A 25,725-nucleotide genomic window follows, 5' to 3' on the forward strand; every position below is an offset into this window, starting at 1 on the left:
AATTACATGATATAAATGCACTTAACAAAAGTACGTGGATGAAAAATTTTTTTTCAATACATGATCAGTACACTCATTTCACTTTATAGTACAAAAAACTGCATTCCAAACCATTTGGAAGTTTTTGTCGAAAAGACATGTAGAGTTTGTATACCTCATTCCATTTCTTTCTTTCTTCTAAACAGACACAGTACTATGTATGTTAGAATACTCTTGAGAGAAACATCCAAAGTAATTAACTTATGTAATATTCATAAATAAAGGCTTAACACTTGAATTTTTACCATTATTATTCACTTAAACTATCTCTACAACCTACGGAACCCGGAGGTTCAATACCACATTCACAAAAGCTCTCCATTGACTTTTGTTCTTAAGCAAACTGGATTCAGTTTCTATTTTGTATTCCTATTTTTGTGAGATCCATCTTGATATTGTCCTTCTATCTGCATCTAGATCTTCCTACTGGACGTTTTCCGACTGGATTTGCTGTTAAAGTTTTGAGATAGTTCCTAATTTCATTCTTGCTACATCACGTGAGCCTTCTAAACTTGACTAACAACGTTTAGCAAACGGGGTAGGTTACGCAGTTCCTCGTTCTGAAGTTTCCGCATTTCCGTTCCCCTTGCGTCCGAATATTTGCCTCAGTATTTTGTACTCAAGTACTTTCAGTTTGCGTTCTTCCAGAGTTAGCGACCATGTTCTGCAACTAAACAGGACAACAGGTATGAGCGTCATTTTATATATTTTAAGCTTAAAAATCATCGACAAAAGATTTTGAACTGAATAAAATACGAATTCTCTGCTTACAGTCGACATTTTAATTTCTTGGTAGATATGGTCTGTTAATATCAATTCTAGATATTTGAAAGTATCACTTTGTCTACAGTATTTTTTTGTTATATTGACGTATCTATAATTTGTAGTATTACGATCCCGGCGAATTTTTATTTATTTAGTTTTCTCTGCATTTACTTTTAAATCCATGTTCCTGCAAGCATTTATTAAAAGCTCCACATTTATTTCTATTGTTCTTCTATCATAGTTAGAGGTCTGCGCGGATGCGGATATCCGCATCAAAATGGGTATTTGCGGATATATATCTCTTTTCTGTGCGGATAGCGGTTCAAGTTGCGGATAATGTTTCCTACAACGTTCGTTTTGAATTAAAAGTTTTAAAACCAGTTGAAAAATACTAAAATCAAAATACAAGTGTGTTTGAAGCTTGTGACTCAGTGACAGTAAAAGAACAAAAAATGACACGAGAGAGTTGTCCTTTTATTGCTGTTTTCAATATTTTTAGCAGCCATTTTGTAGGTGAATGACATCTCTAACCTAAACAGAAAGAAACGACAGGCCCCATCGCTACTCCTCAAGTACCGCTATTTGCTGTAAAAAAGAAAAATAATTGCCGCCAAAGCCCTCCGATAAAGCTGAAAATTTTCAGACCATTAGCATTGAAGAGGAAGAAATGTTTTAAAATTGTTTTTCTAGCCTGAGAGGTCAGGAACCAAAACCCTAATTTAAAACACCACATCCCCTTCCATAAACTGAAAACTGGTAAGCAGAATTATCTTTGCCTTTTGTGACAAACTGGAGAAGCACGTAGGTCACCGAAATAGTAAACAAATCACATCATACGCTCATCTTTCTCTCCCTCTCTCTTAAAAAAAAAAGAAAAAATCTTTACTGTTTCCTTTGAAATACAGCAGATGCTGAATGCACATTTGCGACCCCACAGATTTCTCTCTTCGGAGAGGTGCCACGGACCTCAATGTACATTCCGAGGGATTGGAGTTTTATAACAGCAATTGTTTCTCTCTCTGTCTTTCTTCTTGTGTGTATGTGTATATATATGTATGTTCTGGGCCTTTGGTAAAGAAAGAAAGAACAACCAATGCGTTGTTTCTCCTACTCTAAATGTGTCCAACAATGAGTGGGGGCTGCAAAGAAAAGCAGTAAATTCTAAATTTCCTCTATTGCCTCTTCCGGAAGTTAACGGTATAGACTTCCTATTTGTATTCGAAGTTATTTTCACCTCTTGTTTCAGTAAAAGCGTGGTCGTGAAAGCTTGAGTTGATTTTGAGTTTAACGTCCCGTTCAGCAGCGAGGCTATATGACACGTGGACCTACTGATTAACGTGGAATCCGAACCACATGAGCTCCCGATGGGAATTGAACCCGGGTCTCCTACGCCAAAGGCACGTACGCTAACCGCTTAGCCTCGAAGGTGCTTAGTCGTGAAAGCATGCATTGTATTGCGTTGTTAGTTTCGTCACTTATTTTTTAAGTTTACTGCAATTACTGGTGCTAATGTCAGTTCGGGATATGTGGATGTGTTTGCGGTCCTGTGATTAATTTTTATTTCTTAATAACGATTATTTCTATTTCGCCTTTGTGTTTAGAACAAATGCCCCTTTTGTTATGAGTAATAATGAAGTTTAAAAACTTGTGACGTGCTCTAAAATTAGTCGATTGAGGGGATATTACCTACGTGGCATTATTTTGGTCCGATATCTGCATTTGAAGATCTTGGGTAAGTACATAAATTGTTCATTAATTTCTAATTTATATCCGCACGGTTTATATTGCATTTTATTTATCGTAGTTGGTATTTGATCACGAGGAAACTTATATAATATATTGTTTCGTTTGATTCAGAAAACTACGTGTATTAAAGAATATGTAAGTTGTATATATTTGCTACCTCATTATGTGCGGATGCGGATAGAGATGTTGCAGATGCGGATAGAAATGCTGCGGATGCGATATTTTGTATCCGCGCAGACCTCTAATCATAGTCTATTAGATTTACTTGTTATTCACCTAACAATACAAATAATTTACTTTAATTTACAATTTACTGTATTTCAATCACATTCACATTTCATAATTTCAGCTGAATGTATATAAGACAAGTTAGGTAATTTTGTATTTTCACTACACTTTTTACTGATGTGCATCCAGGCTAAGAAATATTAGACAACTATAATTTTACCTTCTTTACCTCGAACAAAATAGTCATTTCAGTATCAAAATGGGAAAAATAATTTTGATAATACTCTTAGATAACTTTAATATCAAATGCTTACTATTTTATCTTTCTTTTTGGCTGATCATTGAGTCTCTGAGAAAATTTATAGACACCTGTTTGCCATTTACTTGAAGATAAACACTATTATATATTTTTTTTTTCAATACATGATCAGACCTTTGTAGACTATATACATGCATCATACACAGTGTTACAATGCAAAAGATGTAAATACATATTCATTGATTGTAATATTCATTTACATATAAGTCAATGAACTAACAAGAAAAATAGATGAATTGTTTAACAAACTTCCAAATCAGCTTGGAAAAATTCGACGATATTAATAGACCGCAGCAAGATATCAAAATGGATGCTAGAATCTGATCGCAAGCACCACAAAATGATATCCAACTGGCTCCATTTTCTCTGTGAAGCGTGTGCAAATCATACATACATTTCTAACAATTCCAGTTATTCTAACATACACACACGGAATTTTGAGAGAGTATCTTCTCAGTGAGCATGATTCATCGGTTTCTCAAGAGTACTGTGACGTCTGAAACTCCTTCCAAACAAAATTTCTTAAAAGAATCAGATAAAAACGTAATATATGGACAAAAATAAATAAATGAAGAAATAAAATGAGTTCACAAACACTAGCTAGGAAAAGCACTTTATTTTTTAAGAATAATACACTTTTAGATACTACATTTACCAAATTTATGGTTTTCCATTTAACCAGCCACATGAAGTTTGATATATTTTGCATCATAGAGAACTACTTACGTCATTTCAAGACGTATACTCTCAGTATGACTGATTTCTTAGTTCTAAACTCAGAATATACTCTATTAAAAGTTTTTTTTTTTTTTTTTTTTTTTTTTTTAATTTTAAAAATCACATACAACGGAAGCTACTTGTTTAGTTATTTGCCTACACATAAACAAAATGCAATAAACGATAAATAGATGACATCAAGTGAGCAATAATTTTTATTACTTATTCTAAGGAAGCTCTTACACACGGAAGAGCTGGTACTGCAATATCTTCTGCCAGGTTGAAGTTTGTAGTCAAAAGAAGTCTTTTGATATCTATTTGACTAAATAACCTAGTTATTGCGAGATACTTGAGAAATTCGATACATGTTAGTGCAAAGGCTAAGATCAGGTGGAAACTTCCCGACTTAGAATTTCTAATCCTGACACCGACATACTTATCAAAAAAATAGTTTAACGGGTCCCCGACCATCCTATATCTTAACTAATTTAAAATTATAATCTTTATGTCCTGTTTGAAAATTTAGTTTATTATATAGTTTTTTTTTTTTTTTAAATTTCCCATTTACTTGTACAAATGCACTTCTTCCAATAACAGCTGAAACGTTCTTCATTTCCTGAACCTTACAACACGTTAAGAACGTGACGATTTTTGCCCTACGATTCGCCTACAAAACTTAGTTTCCAACAGTTAAAACAATCCACGATCTATTCAGAAAATAGTGGTATATGAAAAAGTTAAAATGTGGAAAGAAAAAATTAGTAACGTACTCACGGAGAGGTAAACAAACAAATAGTCAACACTCAATGATCGACAGAACTACTAAATAGAAAATAATTTGTGTTTTGACAAACAGGTTAGTCAACAACGATCAGATAAAACACAAAATATATATATTTGAGATGACGTCAGGGAACACATTTTATTAATCAAGATACATTTTATGGATCCTAGACGCTTTCATTCTCCGATAATTTCGATATGATCCACATAAAAAGATGAATTTTAAATGGAAGAGGGAACATCGCCTGCTCTTGAAGCCGAAGAGCCTTTATCACTAAAATCACTGAGTACTCAAAATTAGTATTCAAAATTAATATTCATAAAGTATCATGTATTAAGATTCTTTGAAGCAGTTATTCATACACAAGATGATTTGCTAGCTCCTTTGTAAATACGTTTCTCTTCTTACACCTGTAAAAAACATTAATTATTAGATTTACTTAGTAACAAATGCAAAAATTATCTACTCTCAAATAAAACTATACCGTGTACAAATTCCTTTTTAAATTGTTACTTTATAGAAGTTTAATGTGAGTTTCAAACTTTGTAGAAGTTTCAACCTAACGGATCTTTTCTAGATGAAGGTCAGAGCGCAGAGACAGAAACCACTGGAAAACAAAACATAATTCCATTACATGAAGGGGGAAACTAGATAAGTACAGGGTGCGGCACGTAAAACCGGTCCGTCGTAATATTCTGGTATATTGTGTTTTTGGCAACACTTAAATAATCTACCTTCCTACCAAGAGATGGCGTGTCGAGGTCGGGTCGACTTACGTGACCTGCAGCAGTCACGTGCAGCCGCAGCCAATGAAACTTGTCGAAACCAGTCGAGAAAAAGGCCTCGTTGTGTTAAGCCGGGTGAGTGTCAGTGTGTGATAATGCCGTATTCGATACCCGAGCGTGTTGCCATTGATGAGGGGTTCATTCTCACTGGATCTTTTATGAAAACAAAGAATTTGTTTCGGGAGAAATTTCCAGGACGTTCTGTGCCAGCAAAACGCACCATTCAGGAATTGATTGAAAAATGGCGGCGTACAGGATCGGTTCAAAATGCTCCCAGGAACAGACGACCATCTGTCTGCACACCTGAATTAAAGATGCAGGTGGAGGAGATAATGACAAGAAGTCCTCGAAAGTCAACAGTGAACAGTGACGTGTATATGGGAATCCTGGAGGAGTTTTATACACACTTGACCGAAGAGGAGCGTCAGTTATGTTACTTTCAGCAGGACGGTGCAACATGCCACACATCAGCTGCATCATTGTCCCTTGTGCATGAGATGTTTACACCAGAGAGGACAATCAGCAAAGGCTTGTGGCCTCCTCGGTCACCAGACTTGTCCACGTGTGACTTTTACTTATGGGGACTATTAAAGGGAAGAGTATACGAATCAAATCCACACACAATTGAAGAACTCAAGACCAGGATCCAGGATTTCACCAATAGCATTACAACACAAGAACTGACAAGGGTATATATGAATCTCCTCAATCGTGCTCACATGTGTGTTGAAGTGGGCGGAGGACACTTTCAGCACCTGCTGTGAAGGTGAGTAGTCATATTCAATACATTACATTTCATTTTATGTGTTCACTTTACGGGCCGGTTTTATGTGCCGCACCCTGTACTTGTCTAAACCCGATATGCTATATTAATCCTTCAGGTACCCACATAATTTGAATACCCAGATTCTGTCCCCGATAAAGGCGCAATTCTCAGCGTTGACCTACATCAGGAAACAAAAAGAAACAAATTGCATTAAAACACAGGGAGCTATGATGTAGAAAAACAGAAGTTACTGCATTCGAAGTCCGTACGCTTCACAGGCATTACACAGAAATATGTTCCATCTGGAACACAATAACACTTCTAGGATATAGCGTCAGGATACACATTAAAAACCAGTATAGTAATGTTTTGAACACAAATCTAAGTAGTAGTATGGATCGTATTGTAATATATATGTTTCGCTTCTTTGTTACCACATCAGTTTTTAGCTTAGCTATAAATAGCCCAGTTTACTCACATAACAGACAGACATTTAAACTAAAATATAAAACTCATTTAGGTTGCAACGAAGCTAGATATTTCTAGAAAACATTAGTTAAGAACAGAAAGAAAAAAAAAAAGAAAACGCATTCCCATACATCACCATGAAGGGGAAGACCACATTAAAATTCAAAGTAATTTTATAACTATAAGCACTTAATTTTGTACTTTTTTTCTAACAGTACTATTGTGTGTTGTTTCTATCTCCGGAAAAATACAAACAATCTAAATTGATTGGTTACTTAATTTGTATTTATGCCTTTTATCAGCAGCTCGATTATATAGGCGAGACCTACAATTTAAAGTAGCATCTGGAACCACTGCACTGGCGTTCGATGCTCTCCCACGACTCGATATCTCGCTTGCCAAAAACACGCGTGCTGCTACTACACCAGGAAGAAAGCAAAGAACGATTTATAGTTATCAGCACTACATATTCGTAATATTACAAATCACACGTAAATTATCTACATTTATGAAAAATGTAGTCTCGAGTTTGAATTTTTTCACTGTTTTCGACAATGAGTAAGACGTATTATTTACCTACTTCCCAAAATTAGGCATGGCACTGAAATCTTTTGAAATTACAATACTTAAAGTAGCTATAGTTACTAAACTGTGCTCTTGGGTACATGGTTTAAAACTCAACATCTTACTTTGTACCCATAACTTTTATTCATATTCAATTCATTATTCTCACAACATTTCGATCCTCTCTGGAACCATCCTCAAAATGCAGGGGTGATGCTAGCCTGAATATACTTTCTGAGTACATTACTACATCACTTCAAAATCTGTGAAGGAAAAAGTCGGCATGAAGTGTTCCACGGTTCTGCACATCTCTTTATAGGAAAGAAACAGATTTTTTCCCAAAGAATTGGCATAATCCTACCTCATTCAAGCGAACGTTTAGAATAATTTCTTTCTACAGGCGTTTAGATACTCCACAAATGAAAGGGATTCAGAAAACTATTCAGAGCAATTATTTCATATGGTAAAGCACTCTCAACAGATAAAGAAATCGGCTTTGGAACAACATAAAAGACAGGAAAATAGAGTAAAGGGGAATATAAGTGGGTATCTTTACCTCTTTGGCGGGAGTTTCAGAAAGGATGAGGAAATAATTTGGTATCAAATTTTCACTCAAATCAAGGACTAGTTGTAAAAATTTGTCTTCTGTTTACAAAAATTATTATGTAAATCAGTTGTCTTCAGCTAGGATTACGCAGGACTTCGCACTAGCGAAAAATACTACATAGGAATTACCAAAAGGAATATCACGACAAGAATGAGAGAGCACGTAAGGGATTCGAGAATTGAAGAGCTCCCACATCAGGAGTCAGCCATCTTGAAACAAGAGACCATGAAGCAGATTGATTCGAAGTCTTCCACTCTCGCTCAAACAACTTTGATAGCGGAGACCTAGATCATCGGTTGAACAATGTAATACACTGCTTAGCTACAACTGAATACAAGCACTTTTTATTTCATTATTGTCATTTTTTCAACTGTAAATAAAGTACATAGAAGTTTTGAACAGATAATAAACACAGTTTTCTCATACAGGAAACAAATAATATTGATGAGGCAACATTGATCTTCATAATCAATATGGAAGCCATAATTTGGGAAGACGTTTTCGGGAAGAAAATGGGAAAGAATTAGTGCGACTTTTAAACTGAATTACAAAATTAAAACAAAAACCAATAAAATAATTACAGGAAGGAAGGAATTTCTGAATTACAGGAAGGAAGGAGTAAGTAAGCAAGTGTGACTATTGTACAAACATGGTTTCAAACAAAGTTACTCAAATGATGCTTAGAGCGTTCTGAGTGCACAAAAAGTAACATTTATTCTATTATTTTGCAAGCTCGCAAACAGGTTTAAGTAACAACAGCGGTGGACACTAGGAAGCTCCAGAAATTAAAGCAACAGTTTGCACAAAAGCTCAGGAGTGGTGAATATAATTTACAGAAGTGTACTGTAGAACACTTTGTGCAGATTTTTCTATTTACAGCTTTTGAAGTGATATAACAATGTTATCAAAACGTAGATTTCTGCTAACATTACGTCTGAGCTTCAGGAATGATACCAGAAAAGATCGAAATATTGTGGGGATAACGACTTAAACACGAAAGGAAGTAGTTGCACAAGGTAAGATTTTATAGTTCAATTATAAATCATTATTAGGGGTTGCTTGAAATTTGGTCACATGGAGCTGACTATTTGCTATCACTTCAAATTGACAACTAGGAGATAGTACTGATAGTTCTTTTAATTCTCATATGTATATATGGATGTAGGAGTATAGTTTAACTACAACTGTTTTTCGAACGATCCTCCCTATAAGTTTCAAAATCTTTACTACTTCCTGAATATATCTTTTAATTCATAGTGATATACCTCTTGTACGAACTGTTAATTTTTATGTTATATCTGATACATATTATATTTATTTCTAGAATTAGTGGAGAATCGTTATATTATTATTCAACTCAGTGAAGAAAAACAGAACTTTGGTACACAATTTTATACAGATGCCAAGAGGTCAAGCAAAGGCTCAAAAATGAACCAGGAAAGAAAAAGTGTTTTTCACTCATAACAGCTATTACCAGACTTGTTATATGGATTGAGCATAACTTAAAATTTGTTTTACAAGTATTCATATGAACTTCATCTTAAGGTTACTCTGGTTAGAATATTCCTTTTTGAAATTATTATGTACGCATTCTTGTATTTGCATTTCGTCTCATATACTCCAGAATGCACCAAATAATACACGAATTAATCTTTATAACCTATTACAGGGTTCCTACTGATCTGGAGAAATCTATTTCCCTGATCTTCGGCAGCAAATTACCTGACTTTCATGACAGGTGTCGGATGATGTTGATATATAAATAAGGAATAAATAACGGTGAATATTTATATATTCTATAAAGACAAATAGTATTCAATTGCTCATACGTACACTTCATTTAGCACCCATAAAAATGTGAGCAACGTTCCATACCGTGATCATTAATTGTTGGCTAAGCTGAAACTGATGTAAAAGTAATGTTAGAAAAATGAAAAAAATATATTTTATAAAATTTCCCTCACTTCCTTGACCAGTACGAACCCTGTACGAGTGTTTTATCAATACTCAAAGGGGATCTATAATTGACTGAATCCATAGTTTTTGGTACATTTATTGAATTTAAACGGTAAATTTGCTTAGAATGAGAAATAAATCCAATTATAGATATACGAGTGACATTACTCCAAGTTACGTTAAAAATGTCGACGTGTTATTTTCTTAACTTTTCCAAGGTACCAGCAAGTAACGTTTTCAGTAAAAATTGAAATAATAATAATCCAATTGTCTATTGGGATGACTCTGTGGTCTGAATCAGCTGGTTATTGAGTTCAGTTCACGAAAATCTTTCAGTTTAACTTTCCACGATTATGCTCTTGAAGCTAAAGGAGATGGATGATTAACACAAGTGAATAATGAATTAAAAAATTGATGAAATGGGATTTTGCGAGGAAACTGGAGTACCCGAGAAAACCCACGGACATGTCTACCACAAACTTACTTGGGACAGGAATTAATACAGGGACCCTACGTACCAGAGTTAAACGCTCTAACACTGAGCCACCGTGCACCCCCCCCCCACTCCGTTCCAGTTAGTTAATGAGATTACACCTCTTTCCAGATGAGAAGCAACACAAAAAAAGTCAATGGTACGCGATTTTAAAGATTAACCCCAGTGTAAGCAAAGGCGCGTGCTAGCCGCTACACCAGTGGGAAGAGCAACTACCTACTTTTATACTTCAAAATTTAAAGCAGAAAATTATTAAAAAAGAATTAAACTAACCTAGTCTGATTACGTTTTCCAAATATACGAGATGAATGTGTATGATCGTGCATTACGAACATCTGACCCGCATAAACTCACATAGTGAAATTTAAATTTTACATTATCGAAAAATATGTCCAATCTACTTACAGATACAACTACTACTTCTCTTACACAATGTAAGGTCTTGAGGTCTCCATCAATACATTCTTTTAGTAAATTACTGTTTTGTGCTAGATTTTAATTTAACCAAATAATCAATCATTCCCCACGGAACTGAATCTACATGTATGAAGGTCATTTATATATGTAGAAATTCTTGATTAAAATAGTAATAATATATGCAACTAAAGTGTTCCTTGCATCTAGATCTACCCGTAATTTCATTTTTATAATTTATAATATACCAGGGCCCCACGCACCGTAGGTGAGAGCTCTACCACTAAGCCACTGTAGCCCCTATACTTTTGGGCTGGAGCTAAATTATAGCAAAACTTAAGTTTCCGTGGAAGGATTTATACAGATTTCCTACAATTCACCTATAGGTATTGACTAAATTTAGCTTCGTGTAGTTAAAATACCTATTCCGTGAGATACGGATGAATTGTTTAGTAACACGTGCATTACTAAGAGTCCCTTTGGAACGACCGAGCGTACAAAGTAGAACAGTGTATGCAAATAATTAGGAAGTAAAGTAGAATGAAATAATTGTTGATCGATGCTTTACGATATATAGTAAACAACTCAAACATAGAAAGTCTCGAAACATTCGGGATACAAGATAAGACCGTTCATAGTTGAATTACATCTGAAACAGACTACTGAATTCGTAAAAAGAGTTGTTATTATGGACTGTCGTTACTATTCCGTAAGTGATTATATATCCTTGCACATGCAAACGAACCAGAGCAAGTTAATCAATGTACACCAGAGTGCTCACTTCTCGTGCGTGGATGTTTGGTTTGAACCCAGCTCGCGTCAAGTGGGCTTAGTGGTAGTCAAACACCGTGTGGGTAGGTTTTGTCGGGTTTCTCCTACTTTCATCATAGCATTATTTCGTTTGTGATCATGATTAGCGTCTTCCTTAGCCTCAGATTATTATCGTGGGCGGTACACTTTAAAACAAATCAATGTAGAGTATCAATACCAAGAACAGTTTTAAATAAAAGCAAAATAGCCAAAACTGGTGGTATGGTCCAGTAATTCCACTCTCCTCGAGCTGAAAAAGTTGGTAGAAATGGCCAATATTGTAAGGATTTATCCTGCATGATTGTCTGCGTACCCACCTAGTGCACTGATTTTAAACCTCCGTAGTGATTCGCACTACAATAGGCCATATTGTTCATAAACTTGGTTTGCAAGAGGTGGAACACAAAAATTTAAAACATGGTATTAAGCTAAACATGTTAACTATTTAGAATGAGAGGGCACACCAAATCTAGCGTTCTTTCACACTTTTGCAAGGAACAGTAAATGTAGCTGCAAGAAATATACGGTAAAATCCTATATATGATAACTATATCGGCGGGCACTAAGTTTAAGGATAGCAGAATTTGTAAAACTCATAGGTAATATTTAATACTTAGTACATAACGAGGAAGGCATGGTGGATTGGCGGTATAGCTCTGGTGCGCCAAATCTGTTTCGATGTGGTGGACAGCACCGTGTCCGTGGGTTTTCTCCGGGTTATTTTGGTTACTCCCATATTGCCATTCCACACACTGTTTTCTAATTATATGTCTCCTTTAGCCCAAAGAGCATAAACATGCGACGTAAAATTAAAACGTTCATTTCCGTGTATAAATTCCAAACACAATGTGCGTACAAACTAATGTGCCCTAGAAATGACTATGCGCTATCCTAGTACCTAATATCTTACTATATTTAATTATTTCATCATGAAATTCACTATAGTATCTTAAAAACCGTTTCTTAAGTAGGATTTGCATTCATGGGTGAAGACTCACTTTACGACAATTTTCCCTTATGGACATAAACACGCGTTCGAAAGTATGCGACAAATGCGATCGCGGAAACAGCACACGCTAACTTGTGCTAGGTGGCCTGCGGGGGTAACGAAAAAGTGCATCTGCAGGAAGCAGGCGCGCCAACGACGGGGAATGCACATAATCAAAGACAGCGCAAAACACACTTGATATCGCCTAGAATCTCATAGGCTAGAGTACCTGTACTGGTTTCACACTAGTAACTCTATTGTTGTAAAAAAAAACTACAAGTTTCCTACATCGATTCGAATCGATTTTAGTTTAGCGTCCCTTTGAGCAGCGAGGCTATATGAAACGTGGACCTGCAATTTAACGTGTAATCCGAATCACATGAGCTCGCGCGGAAATCGAACTCGGGTCTCCCACACCAAAGGCGTGTACGCTAACCGCTTAATCACGAGGGAGCTCTAAGTTTCCTACATCGTTACAGAAATACTTCGCAGATGGTTTAGTTTGTTACACAGTCGTCTTTGATATGTACGCAATCATTTTAATCCTAGTTGTAATTGCTTCAAACTTGTAAACATGAAATACTGGTTTCCTACATTCTGAAAACTTACTCCGATAGTGGAATTTAATATCCTATACAACCCTTTGTCATATGTACTCATTCATTTCATCCATACAACTACCGTAATTTTCATGACGGACTATTCTTAATCAATTCCAATAATTAAAAACTCATACTGTATGAAACCATAACAAATATTATTGCAAAAGCCTTCTATTTTCACTACCCTCGCTCACGCGCGTAACCAGCATTGTTAATGCGCCTACTCTATTCGGACGCACCCCCGTGCGGGACCACTAGCTTCGCCCTGGATTGACTGCTCGGTTAGATAGCATTCGTGCTTTTTAGTGGTTATGTAGCACAAGATGGTTTGTTTTTTGCACCTTAGTTTTTGTCGAAGGCCGTATCCGAACGCCGTATTTGGTAACAGTTTAGAGATGGGGGGGGAGGGGGAAACTGGCAAAAATAAATAAAAGGATGGTTTACAGAAATGTTGATAGTGTTGACTGGCAATCGATGTTTGAGTAAAGTGTTATGAAAATTTTAACTATTTAAATAATTTACTTCTAGTTTACCGAACTTGAACTTTATAGTGACTTATGTGGGAAAAGAAAGTGAACTCTTCGTAACGAAGACACAAAACAACGTGCCTGTGGGGCCCTAACACGCCTTGACTCACTACCGCTCGCTCGGCAATACTATGTGAATTAAAGATTGGTAACTTAACCTAATTTATCGTATGGAACCATAAAACGACCGGGTAAGTCTTTACTTTGACTCCAACTGTGACTTCAATCGGTTCTTATAGGTTCAGTTACTTCCTGGAACTGTTTGTGCGTGAGTCACTTGTTAGAACTGATCGTGTCTTTGGTGTGACGTCTTAGTTCATATTTTTCCCACTAGGTGTGTGTGTAGTCATATGGTAGTTGGTTAGTAGTCACATGTTCTGTGTGCATGTATGTGTGTGCTGCTGTTTGTGGAATGCGGGAGCGCGTAATTGAATTGGTTGAATTGAGTTAGAGAAAACCTATCATAGTTGTGGTCTAAACTGAAGATATTTTCGACGTATTCTAAAAGTGGACGTTTATTGGTTTCTTGTTTGTAATAATAGCAAGTGTGCTCGGTTTAATAAAACGACGTGTGTGCGGAAGGGAACATTTTTCAGTAATGTTGAGTATTGTGCATGTGTTCTTGGTATCTTATTCTTTCGTGTGTGGAATCAGCAGTTATGAGTTCATTATTCACGAGATTTCTCCTATGGCGAAATGGTGTGTGTTTTCTTTTTTTAATTCATATTATTTTTATTCTTGATTTGTTTTGCATTTGAGTATTAGGCAAAGTATTTGGTTTGCTGCTGCTTGTCCTATTGTCTTGTTGAGATGTAATTTTTTTTTTCTTTGTCATGCACTGATTTATGATTAGAGACGTGTTTTTTTTTTTTTTTAATTTTTCCCTTCTTATCTTAGCTTTATAGTAGTGGTGTGATTATTTATTATTATTTTGGATGTTTTTATGGTACTTGAGCGGGAGGGTTGGGGGGCGGTAGCCCCCCATTTAGACCTCAAAATTCATAGTCACCGCTTCACCTGAATTGATGTTTAGTAACATTGTGGCCCTTGTACTTATAGTATAATTCTTAACTTCGTATAGTAACATTGTGGCCCTTGTACTTATAGTATAATTCTTAACTTCGTATAGTAACATTGTGGCCCTTGTACTTATAGTATAATTCTTAACATCGTACATTACTTTCACTGTGTTAGTAATTGTAATCGATTCATGTGATCCGGTTCCGGGAGCAGTTTAGGAATGATTCCTAAACTGCTTAGGGAACCGGATCACATGAATCGGTTGAAGTCACAGTTGGAGTCAAAGTAAAAATTTGCCAACGACCGAATCTGAGTAGAGTATAGCAAAAAAGAAGAAGATGAAAAGCTGGCTCTCCCATCGCTAAACAAAGACCCCTATTTATTTGCAAATAGTAATTTTCTATTACAAATCGTAAACTTTTCCACGCATCTATTTTAGAAGGTAATTGAACCTAACCTAGGCTAATGTAACGTAATGTAATATAATCTAACCAACGGAACATTTTGGTAATTTTTTTGGAGTATGATTAGCAGAAGGGGTCCAGAAGCACGTACAAAACACAGGAGAAATGGATGATACAAGTACTTAGACGTAACACAACGTAACCAAATCTAACCTAAACTAATGTAAGGTAACCTGAACTAACCTAATATTAGTGGAAATCAGCAAAATTCCATCATTTTTTGGAAAATTATGCTGGACCCCTACACTAACATAACAAACTAACCTAACCTAATGCGAACAGAAATTACCAAAATTGTAACATTTTTTAGAAAAAAGAGCTGGACCCCTTCTGCTAAACATAGGCCTGTTCTTTCTTCGAATGTTATATGGTCTCGCGATACAGCACAAATGCCGAAACATTTTTCGTCCTAATCTAAGCTAACCTTAAAATGTAAATTGACAGAACAGTCTGCTCAAGTAATGCCGATTGCATATCATGTTACCATGCACAATGTTTGTAAGAGTAGGGAATTGTTTAAATATTTTTTGTTAGATTTTCAACAATTCTTTCTAATGCTCTCTATAAACCTGTACGCGTGTCCTAGACACGAATGTTTGGGATAATTTTGGAACTAGGAGGCCAAAATCGGGTAAAATCACCATGTTTACAGGAGAAATGAGTTGATGTTACGTAAGTGTAATTACTAACATAACATAACCTAACCGAGCCTAGCCTAGCCTAAACCATCAAAAACACAGAAAATATAGGAAAAAAGTACGAATTCAGATAAAATCACCACGTAAAAATTATTGCGGATATTTTATGTATTTCTCCACTATTCTTGTTTAAGAGTATGAACCCTACCTGTCGCTGACGCGCCTGCTCCCTACGGACAAACACCCTCGCTCTGCTCGGGGTTTGAGGTTAGACAGCATTCGTGCTCTTTAGTTGGTTCGTGGCTGCAATAAATGTGTGAAAATTTGGTAGAACCGTCTGCTCGAGTAATGCCCCAAATATCCTATTCTAACCTGACCTAAACTAACCTACCCAAACCATAAAATAATACAGGAAAGATCCCCCAGTTCCTAAAATATCCCGAATGTTTAATTCTTAAACTATTTCATTCTTAAAACAATAACAGGCAATTCATGTTAATAAGTAATTACTTAACTAAAACATGCATATTAGCTTTTACACACTACACAATAGTGAATTTCTAAGAGGCCTAGTCACGTTTCTTGGTAAATCCAGTTACATAAATAATTTCAAAAAATGTTTAGAAAAAATTATAACTATCAAAATTAGAACTACACCTGAACATAAACTATACAGCGTGGTTTGCAACATGCTTCACTCAGTCTCGACAAATAATTTTTCGAAAAAAGAACTGAAAATTAAATTCACACCCAATACAAACAATAAAAAATGGCGTTCAATCAAGGCGTTCAATTATAAATTTTCCGCTGAAACCATGCCGAAACTTATCTCTATCATACAACAAATTTCATTGGCTAAAGTTATAATGACATCATATACGAAATACTATCCACATCTTGATAGTTTCTTGTCTCAAATTCACCTAGATTTAAAAAAAAAAAAAAAAAAAAAAAAACTACTACTACTAAGCGGAACTTCGAATTTTACTTGCTTACCATGAAATTCAACCGACTCATACTCAAACCACAGATCACTCAAACGCACAAACGCGTCGTCAGTTTCTTTCGTGCGCTAATTTAGATTTCAACACATAGCAGACGGTCACTACTTAATCTCCTTACCCAATAAGAAACCATGTTACAAATTGTTTATGACGTTCTCCCTTTTGACGTCACTAAAACTGATGTACGAGTAGCTAATGGCTAGAAATGCAAAAACCTCGGCTTAGTTTTCACAATAATATCGTACCTGGGTGTGGATGCAGTCGCTACCTTCTGAAAATGAGATTTATTGCAGACGGTAGCTTCTTGATGAAACATATAGCACACAAATGCAGGTGACCCAAATGCCTTTCGGCACGTTTTTGACCCAGTCCACTCCAGAGATGCATTTTTTTTGGTAGCTCCACCGAGGGTTTTCTAATCCTTTGACTGCGAGGTCATTTTTTTTCAAAGTATGTAAATAAACACTCATTTATACGACATATTTTTCTTTCTTTATTCTTCTTAGAAGCCAAAATCTGTGAGTCTGGCTATGACTGCACTAGTTTAGTTGAGTTACAAAGATTTGGTGCGTGAAGTATTGAGTTCTATCCTCGTATTTTTGTACTCTGCGTATTTTAAGGTACGTTATTGCATCTCAACTTTGGTTTTCTTTTCTCTAAAAACTTCTGAATTAGTAATTATGAGGATCTAGCATAATTTGACCGAATCTAGCATAATTTCGATAAGGTTTTGGAATAATTCCGAGCTGTGAGTCTGGCAACGCTGATAAGGTGAAACACAGAATAAGTTATTTGAGTTCTCTGTTTCATCATGTCCACGCAAAGCCAATTCAAATTCCCCACAAAATTTAATTGCATCAATAATGCGTGACAAAATGTATCTATTTTTACTAACAAGTTCGTTATGTCTGCGTACAGACACCCTGTAACCATCATCAAGCTGTACCCTCATATACGTCTTCCCCAACACAGCGAAACTCATTTTGTTATCCAAATGACATTTTGACAAGCTATGTTTTTTTTGCTTTTTTCAGGCAAATGTTTCAAGTCCCGTACACCAATTTTAGTCCACATATCTTCTCTACCGAACAAAATGCACGGAAAGCAAAATAGTTACAGGACACCCACACATCCATTCCCACTTTTCGTACACGCTTTTACTGAAACGTCTATTGTACGTTCTATTTTTATCTTTGAACACTTGGTTTATGGATAGCTCTGGTCTTGATGGGCCTAATTCTTTTGCTGAAAGACGATCTTGATAATCTAGGTTTTTAGTTTGTAAGTATCTTACCTGATTCATCTCACACGAATTATGACACTACACAAACTAAGCACACTACTCACACTGACTAGGCCGGAATAAGCGCTAATAAGACCATAGAGTTTTTTTCTTTTTCTCGTTTTTTTAAAGCCCGCTCGCCAGTGCCCGCGCTGTCTATTTCATTGTTAAGGGGCTGGCAGTTTCATTCGGTCGGGTGCAAGCCTTCGTGAACACATTTCAAGGCAGGTTAAGGCTTGCCATATTATGAACAATTGTTAAGATGGGGGATAAAGAAAAGAAGAAAACTACTGCAACAGTAAACGAATACTAAATTTTTAACAGAAAACAGAGCGACCATTCTTTTGAATCCTGCCATCGTTGAAGATCAGTAGAGTGATATTCAGGGACGTATTTAACATTTTTGCCGCCTTCGAGCCATTGTAAAAATACCGCCCCGTCAATAACAATAAATTAAATACCAGTATAGCAAGGGCGCCCATGTTGTGGTTTCCAAGGGAGGGCAAGTATAAGCGACGTTTCAAAAATAGTTTCAAATTTTGCTGTAACTAATGTAAAAATTCTATTCGATTTTCAATAGTTTGAAGTACAATTTCCTCTGGGGGCGAGCGCCCCATCTTGCTCCCCCTGATGGGCGCCCTTGCAGTATAGAAATTCTGAGACAGTTGCTGATTATGAAACCAAGTTAATGAGATCAGCCAAGTTCAAGAATAATAATACAACATTGAAACATTCAATTTCTTGCGTTGGCGGCTCGGTTGATGTTTGAAAACTGTAGGTAATTCTGGAAGTTTATCAACAATGGAAGTGTTTTAAAATTACGATAAAAGAATAAGGTGTCAACAATACGACAGTGGAAATAATTTATGTAAATTAATAACTAGAATGTTAATTACTTACTTCTTACCAATTAGATTTATTTATTTATTTATTTATTTTTTTGATATTTACAAATGCAATAATCCCGTGTCATATCACCATAACTAAGCATAATAAATAAATACCTGAAATTTCCAAAGCTGGTACTAAAAAAAATGATCTCAGAAAACTCGCCGTCCCAGACCATGACCCATGTTGGCCCCATGTGTAAAAACGCCCCTGATTGATATTTTGGGTAACGAATCATTTATTTGTTTTCAACAACAATTTGTTTGAACTACTATATGTCCATTTCCTTCAATTATGTGTGATTTCTTAATTACTTTTCTGGGAAACATTATATACGTAAAGTGTAGCTCACTATTTGAAAATACGATTGCAGATGCCGATTGGTAACTTATGCGTGTAAATTTTAGGTCAATGTATTGTAAATTAACTGCACCATGGTGGCAACCCTTAATATGTCATTCGCTACACCCCCTTTTTCATCACCAAATTCTGAAAATGGCTTGACCCACCTTCCCCTTCCCCTCCTTTCGTTCCACTCTGTACAGAGTTGAGTTTCCTTGTCGCGACCTTCTTACCGCTGTATGTTCCATAAGACAGAGCATAGCGCCTCATGCGACAGGTCTCAACATTACTGTGCCCATTTTCAATGGACATAGCCATAAGATCCCCTGCCACCTCTGATGATAGGGCTACTGTCAAAGCATAGAATTGTAAGTCCGCAGCCAAAAAACAACCGTCGCTGTGTTGCCAAGTTTCGTCTATTCTACGAGAGCGCTTAACCACAGCCTCCTTCACTCGCAAGCACGGCTGTGGCGGAACAAATCCAAACATTACAAAAGAAAAAAAGGAAAAGAAAGAAAGAGAAAAGTTTCTGTTAATGTATTAGTACTGATTTAATAATTGCAGTTCTATTTAGATCATGAATGGCAGGGCACGTGACCGGGTGCCCCTTAAACAGATCCGCCGCTGCTATAATCACAATGTGATTACAAAACATATGTACAATGAGCTAAACATTAAGTGACCACATGAAGCGGTAATAAAAAGGTTGAGTACACTACCAAAAGGAGTAAGGGTACCGTGTGATAAAAGCTTAGAACGTCAACAGAGTGTGTATTCATGGACACCATCACAGAGACCGCGCCTAAAGGTCTGTGTTCGATTCCTGTCGAAATAATCGGGTTGTAACATCAAGTGTGGAGGGCCACTGGTTCGAGTCGGTACGACGTTTTCGACACCACGTGATATGTGGGCCTGGGGAGAGGGGGTCGGTATCACGTTGTGTGTGCTTAGGACCACTAGGGTGGGACTAGGTTTCGGCACCACGTTGTGTGCCTATGCTACTGAGGCTTACCTGGGCTCAGAGGCACAGCGCACACTAAACGCTCTTTTCCAGATGAGGTTTCAATACCTACAAATCTAGAACGTATCCTCATGTTTATTTTAAGAGGCAGATTATTAGAGTAAATGAAAGGTACACAAATTTCGTGGAGGAAATTGTGAGCCAAAGGAAACATTCATTAATAGCAAAGGTAATGTGTAAGGCTCAATGCGAGTACCTTTGTTTACTAAAATGAATCTAATTTGTAATTTAGTTTCTAAAAAAAATTTGATTAGTGACGGACTGAAAACAACACCTAGCCTAAATCAGATATTCAGACGGGAGAGCAGAGTTATAGGCATTTGTAAAGAAACCGCAATAGATTCAGATTTATGTCAATGAATGCTTACTACTTACGGACTTAAAGTTTTCCATTCCAGTTCGCCGTAATTGGCACCAACACTCACACAAAAACTTTACTACTACATAGTTTGAACTAGTGAATCTACAAGAATCAGACCTTCCGACATGTCTGCATCTACTTAAAATAAGGCAAAGCTCAAAGTTACAGCATGGCAGCAGTAATAATGTTAAATTTTACCCGAAAATATTCCATGTCGTATAGATGACATTTATTTCCCGAATGGAATGATGGAAGTAAATAAATATCACAAGTACCAGATTTGGTTTAATACCACATAATATAAATAGTTGTTTGGTAGATAAACTGTATTATTAATGATAATAATAAAGTAAAATGTGATGTACGAGGACAAAAGTGCTTACGAGACAAACGTCACATAAAAACAGGAACTGAACTATAACAGGACAGTGATTTGCCGTTCCACCCCACTTTAAATTATAAGCCTTGCTCTTGAAGCTTAAGTTTCACTCTAAAGTAAACTGCCAATAATTATCATGTATTCTTAATATTTCAGAAAAATGTTAAAATTTCACGCTATAAAAAATGGTAGCTTAATCAGTGACGAAACTAGACATTTGGTGCCCAGGGCAAATTTTGCGATTAGTATCCCTTTCATCTACATCCACACCAATAAACACACATATTAGTTTGCTGGCGCCCAGGCAACTGCCCCGGTTCCAGGATCTTGTTTTGATCTGGCCGTAGTTCAATTACTTTTGGTTACTTTTACCCTTCAGCTCTAAAACTGAGTAATGAATGTGCCTTTACATTATTAAAATGATGAAGTGAGCACTCTTTGAAGCAAAAAGAGGAAATATGTTTTTCTTTCACTAATATCAAACAGTGTTAGAACAGACATTTAAATCGGGATTTCTTACAGCAAAAGAAGTATACATGGTCCTTTTCTTCCTTTCGTTTGTTTACCTTCACTACCTTTTAGAATTTGACGTGAATTCAAATACACAAACACTGATCCCTCGTGGATAAATATTTCGACTGAGGAGATTACCAAGATTCTTCCTTGGTGGCCCTATTGACTAATTTCCCTTATTTATATTCTCTGAATCTCGGATGTTTCAAAGCCTTAAAATAAATTCAAATGTACTTGAAATAACGCTACTATCCTGTAGTCGATGCTAAATTAATATTGTAAGTTTTGAGACTAGATTTGAAGGAGGGGCATTCATCAGTATATCCTGTTGAAAATCCATGTCACCACTGATTTACTCTTCTGCATAATTCCTACAATGTAATTTTCTGAGAAATACTTAATGCTTAATTTTCTCAGAAATGCATATTTTGACGCAGAATTAATATAAATCTGTGATTAAAATTGGTATTCACTGACTGAACTTATTGAATGGAATAACTGTAGACCAGTCCCACAAACATCAGATAACAGGATGATACAACCTGGTCATGGAAGTAACTACACTTTTACACAAAACAGCATTACTGCCGCGACCAAGTTGTATCATCTCGGTATCTTACCTGATGGTTAGTAATCAGGAGATTGTAGCACTGGCTCTGTGATAAATTTCGAAATTTCTCTAGTAGTAGCACTTTTGGGATTAAGCTACAGTTAAAATAGTTTAAAAGAAAATACTTCTGAAAGATTTATTTATAAAGAATCACTGATTTTTGTTAGCCTCATTTCCCCAGGCTTTAGTTAGTAGAATAGGTCCACCAAATGCTGACTCCGTTTTCCTTGAAGATCACTAGTATCGCTTATTAACATCGCTGCAGAAGGTTTCTACTTAGTTGCCACGGCTAAGAGCGTTAGGAAATTAGACGTACTAGAGACAAGACCAGAAGGTAGACGAGAAGGAGAACCAGTACCAGTAGAAATAGTAGGTGTTGGTAATATTCAGTATCTTAATTTTCTCGAACTATTGGGATACGAACAGCAGAGAGAATGACAGAAATAATAAAAACTTCTGCTCTCCTCTTTTACTGTATATTAAACAAGGCCTCTCGATATTATTTGATGATAATAATTATAATAATAATACCAAATTATTTAATGGATGCTATGCATTTGTTCTATGTCGCCATAATCGATGGAAATTAATTACTTAGTGTACGAAGACTTCTTTCGTACAACACGAGTCGTTTTACTGCAGTGTATTATTGCTGCAGTGCTATTTGTAAGTAAGCATCTCTTATTTTAGTATGATTTTCAACATTCAAGCAAATCAGAATGCAGACTGATTTTTCTTTCTTTTCTTTTTTTTGTTGTTGTTCTGTCGAAAACAAAGAAGACAACCAGATAAAGGACAGAGGTTAAAAGGAACGTTCAGATGCTGAGGTCAATGCATGCACCTTACAGATTTAGATAAATTTGATCTTGCTGTACTACAAACAAAAAGGAGCCTGAAGATTTTTTGTTCGGAACGCAGACTATTGCAACATACGATATTCTGCAATTGGTAACTTTGTTGTCGAGATATGTTTCGGTAGAAGTTTAACTTGCGGCCACTATTCACTCATCGCTTGTCGACATATAGCAGCATCACTCAGTGTGTGTGGGGGGAGGGGCCGCTAGGGAGGCCAAGATTTTGAGCAAGGGGGCCTGGCCCCCCAGGCCCACCCTTGTTCCGCCACTTCACTGTATTGCATAATAAATGTTCTTTGTTCAGTTTTAAATTTACTGCGTTCTTTATGTACACAGTTGGAATTTAATGTTCATTCGTGAAATGTCTAGTGAGCTTTTGTTCTAATTAAATAAACTTTGGTGGATTTTTGTTCTACTCTTAATAAAATACGCTCCGCATAGTATATATTGCAATTCTGAATGTTTGCTTGGTTTCAGAAGGCTGGTAAAAAATGCTTTTTAAACATTTTTTTAAATTTTTAATTTATTTATTTTTGTTTTAGGAGTTTGTCTTGGGATTCTCGTATCTCCATTCGAAAGAAACGAATTTCTTAACTAATTATGTAATTAATTCTTAGAATGAAATAGGTTGTATTATGTAATTCGTGTATAAGTGAAGAACAGATAGTGATAATAATAATCTTAGTAGTACAAATATAGCTGTTATTGTTGGAATTAGCTACGTTCGTAACATTATTGCCAACTAGTTGCTGCATCGTCGCAATTTCGTGTGGTGGTGGCGAATTTCAGAACTAAAGTAAGTGAATGAAAAAGGCACAAGTCCTAAAAATCATATCGCGGCACAAGTTCTAAACGACAAAAGTCCTAAACGGCAGAAGTCCTAAAAATCATACCGCGGCAGAAGTCCTAAACTGCAGAAGTCCTAAAATTTAGGTCTAGTGTCTATATTTTTAAGACTTCTGGATGACACCCGGCACATCATGCTGCCTCAGTGATGGTTTGTGGGGAGTGAGCTACTCAAGCACAACCCAGCTGTATTTTTGCGAACAATGTGTTAAAACATCTACCAAGGTATACCGGGACACAGTGCTAACATCTATAGTGTAACAACTGTCTGCTACCATGTTCCCTGGAGAAAGGTGACCTTCCAACAGGATTCCGCTCCAGGCCACATAGCGGAAACAACTTAGGACTGGCTGGCACGGAACGTCCCTCACTTCATTTCTACCACTGATTGAGCTTCTAGCAGCCCGGACCTTAACCCTTTGGACTACAAACTTTGGGCAGTCCTTCAGGCAAAGGTCTGCCATAAACGGCATCCATCTGTCGACAGTCAGAAACAATCCTTGGCTCGAGCAGTGAACAATTTTCCTATGGACAGTGTTGGGTAAGTTACATGTAAAAATGTAACGCGTTACAAGTTACTTTACTTTTTCCTAAAATGTAACGCGTTACTTGCCCCCAAAAGTAACTGTTACTTTACTTCGAAAGTAACGCGTTACTTTTAGGTCCGAAACTTAGAATATGTGAAAAAATGTTATCACTTCAATTTTTCGTACTACTATTACTATCGCTTTTATTATTATTATTATTATTATTATTATTATTGAACGTTCTGAATCGCTTTATGTAAATGCAAGGACAAATTTTTACTTGACAGCTATAAATTATGAATATTTTCATATAATGTAACATTGGCTAAAATGCCATACTGCGTTACTCGTAGGGATGGGCTAGGGTAACCAGACGTACTGATTTTCGCAGTACAGTACTGTTTTTCAAAGAGCTGTCCTGCGTGTTACGAAGATGCCTAGGAAATCGAGAAAAATCCTTCTTCTTTAAAATATCCTGCGAAATGTCCAGAGTTAATTTATTTGCAATATCTTAATGTTTCATTCTTTATTCACAATATTTTGAATCAAACACACTATTTTCCTGAATGATGAACCGCTGTGTTTTTTAACACTCCTCAAAAGACTAGGGATGGAGAACAATCAACAAACCATTTTTTACAATACATTGTTTTTACTGAGAAGGGCTTGTTGAGATATCGGTAAAGTAGGAAAGGTTTCTTTTTGAACTTATGACAGTGATGCTAACCTAGTTAAATAGAAGTTCCCTTGTGCCGGTCTAAATTTTCTCTCATTTCTTAAAATAATACCACGCTTCGAAATTTATTATTTTTTTTTTTTAGCCCAACACGAACTTTGACTGTACGTTCATAAAATAAACCAATTTGTTATTCATCAAAGCATTTGGAGTTGTGTTTAATTCCTTTAATACTTTTGTTCAGTGCTTCTTTTTAACAAAAATGTTTATTAACTTAAGGTTAACAGTAAATGAAATAATGATATGCGTATTGCCGACGCAGTAAGATATCATATACTATTGTACTTGTGTCCTACTTTTCGATTGTTAGAATGTGGTCATCCTACGATGGGTACGAGCGAGTACGAGCGAATATTCTTTGAAACTCAATTCGACTAAAAACAGACATCTTTGAACTCGATTCGAAAAATTTCCTCCAACTCGACTCGAATTCGGGTCGATACGAGCCAAATCTGGTTTGTAGTTTCGAGTATTCTCTTCAAGTATCTTGCATAGACAATATAGGTTATCAATGATACTAGTACAACTTTTATTATTATTATTATTATTATTATTATTATTATTATTATTAATAAATAATAATTATAACAACACTGTGTTTAAACATGAAAGATACGCGGTCTGTATTTGAATACTAAAAAACTAGTTGATTGCCAACCTCG

At 36.1% G+C, this 25,725-nt stretch overlaps 1 long non-coding RNA gene across 1 annotated transcript; it reads right to left on the reverse strand.

Moving 5' to 3' along the window:
• Window positions 1-4,801: 4,801 nt before the first annotated feature.
• Window positions 4,802-16,481, reverse strand: LOC145694269 (uncharacterized). Its single transcript, XR_014132992.1, has 2 exons — window positions 16,358-16,481; window positions 4,802-5,008 (listed from the first exon to the last, which is right to left on the reverse strand). It is a non-coding gene; the product is annotated as an uncharacterized LOC145694269 (long non-coding RNA).
• Window positions 16,482-25,725: the final 9,244 nt, after the last annotated feature.

This window comes from Thermobia domestica, chromosome 9, assembly GCF_964235325.1.
Source record: "Thermobia domestica chromosome 9, izTheDome1.hap1.1, whole genome shotgun sequence".
Lineage (NCBI taxonomy): Eukaryota > Metazoa > Arthropoda > Insecta > Zygentoma > Lepismatidae > Thermobia > Thermobia domestica.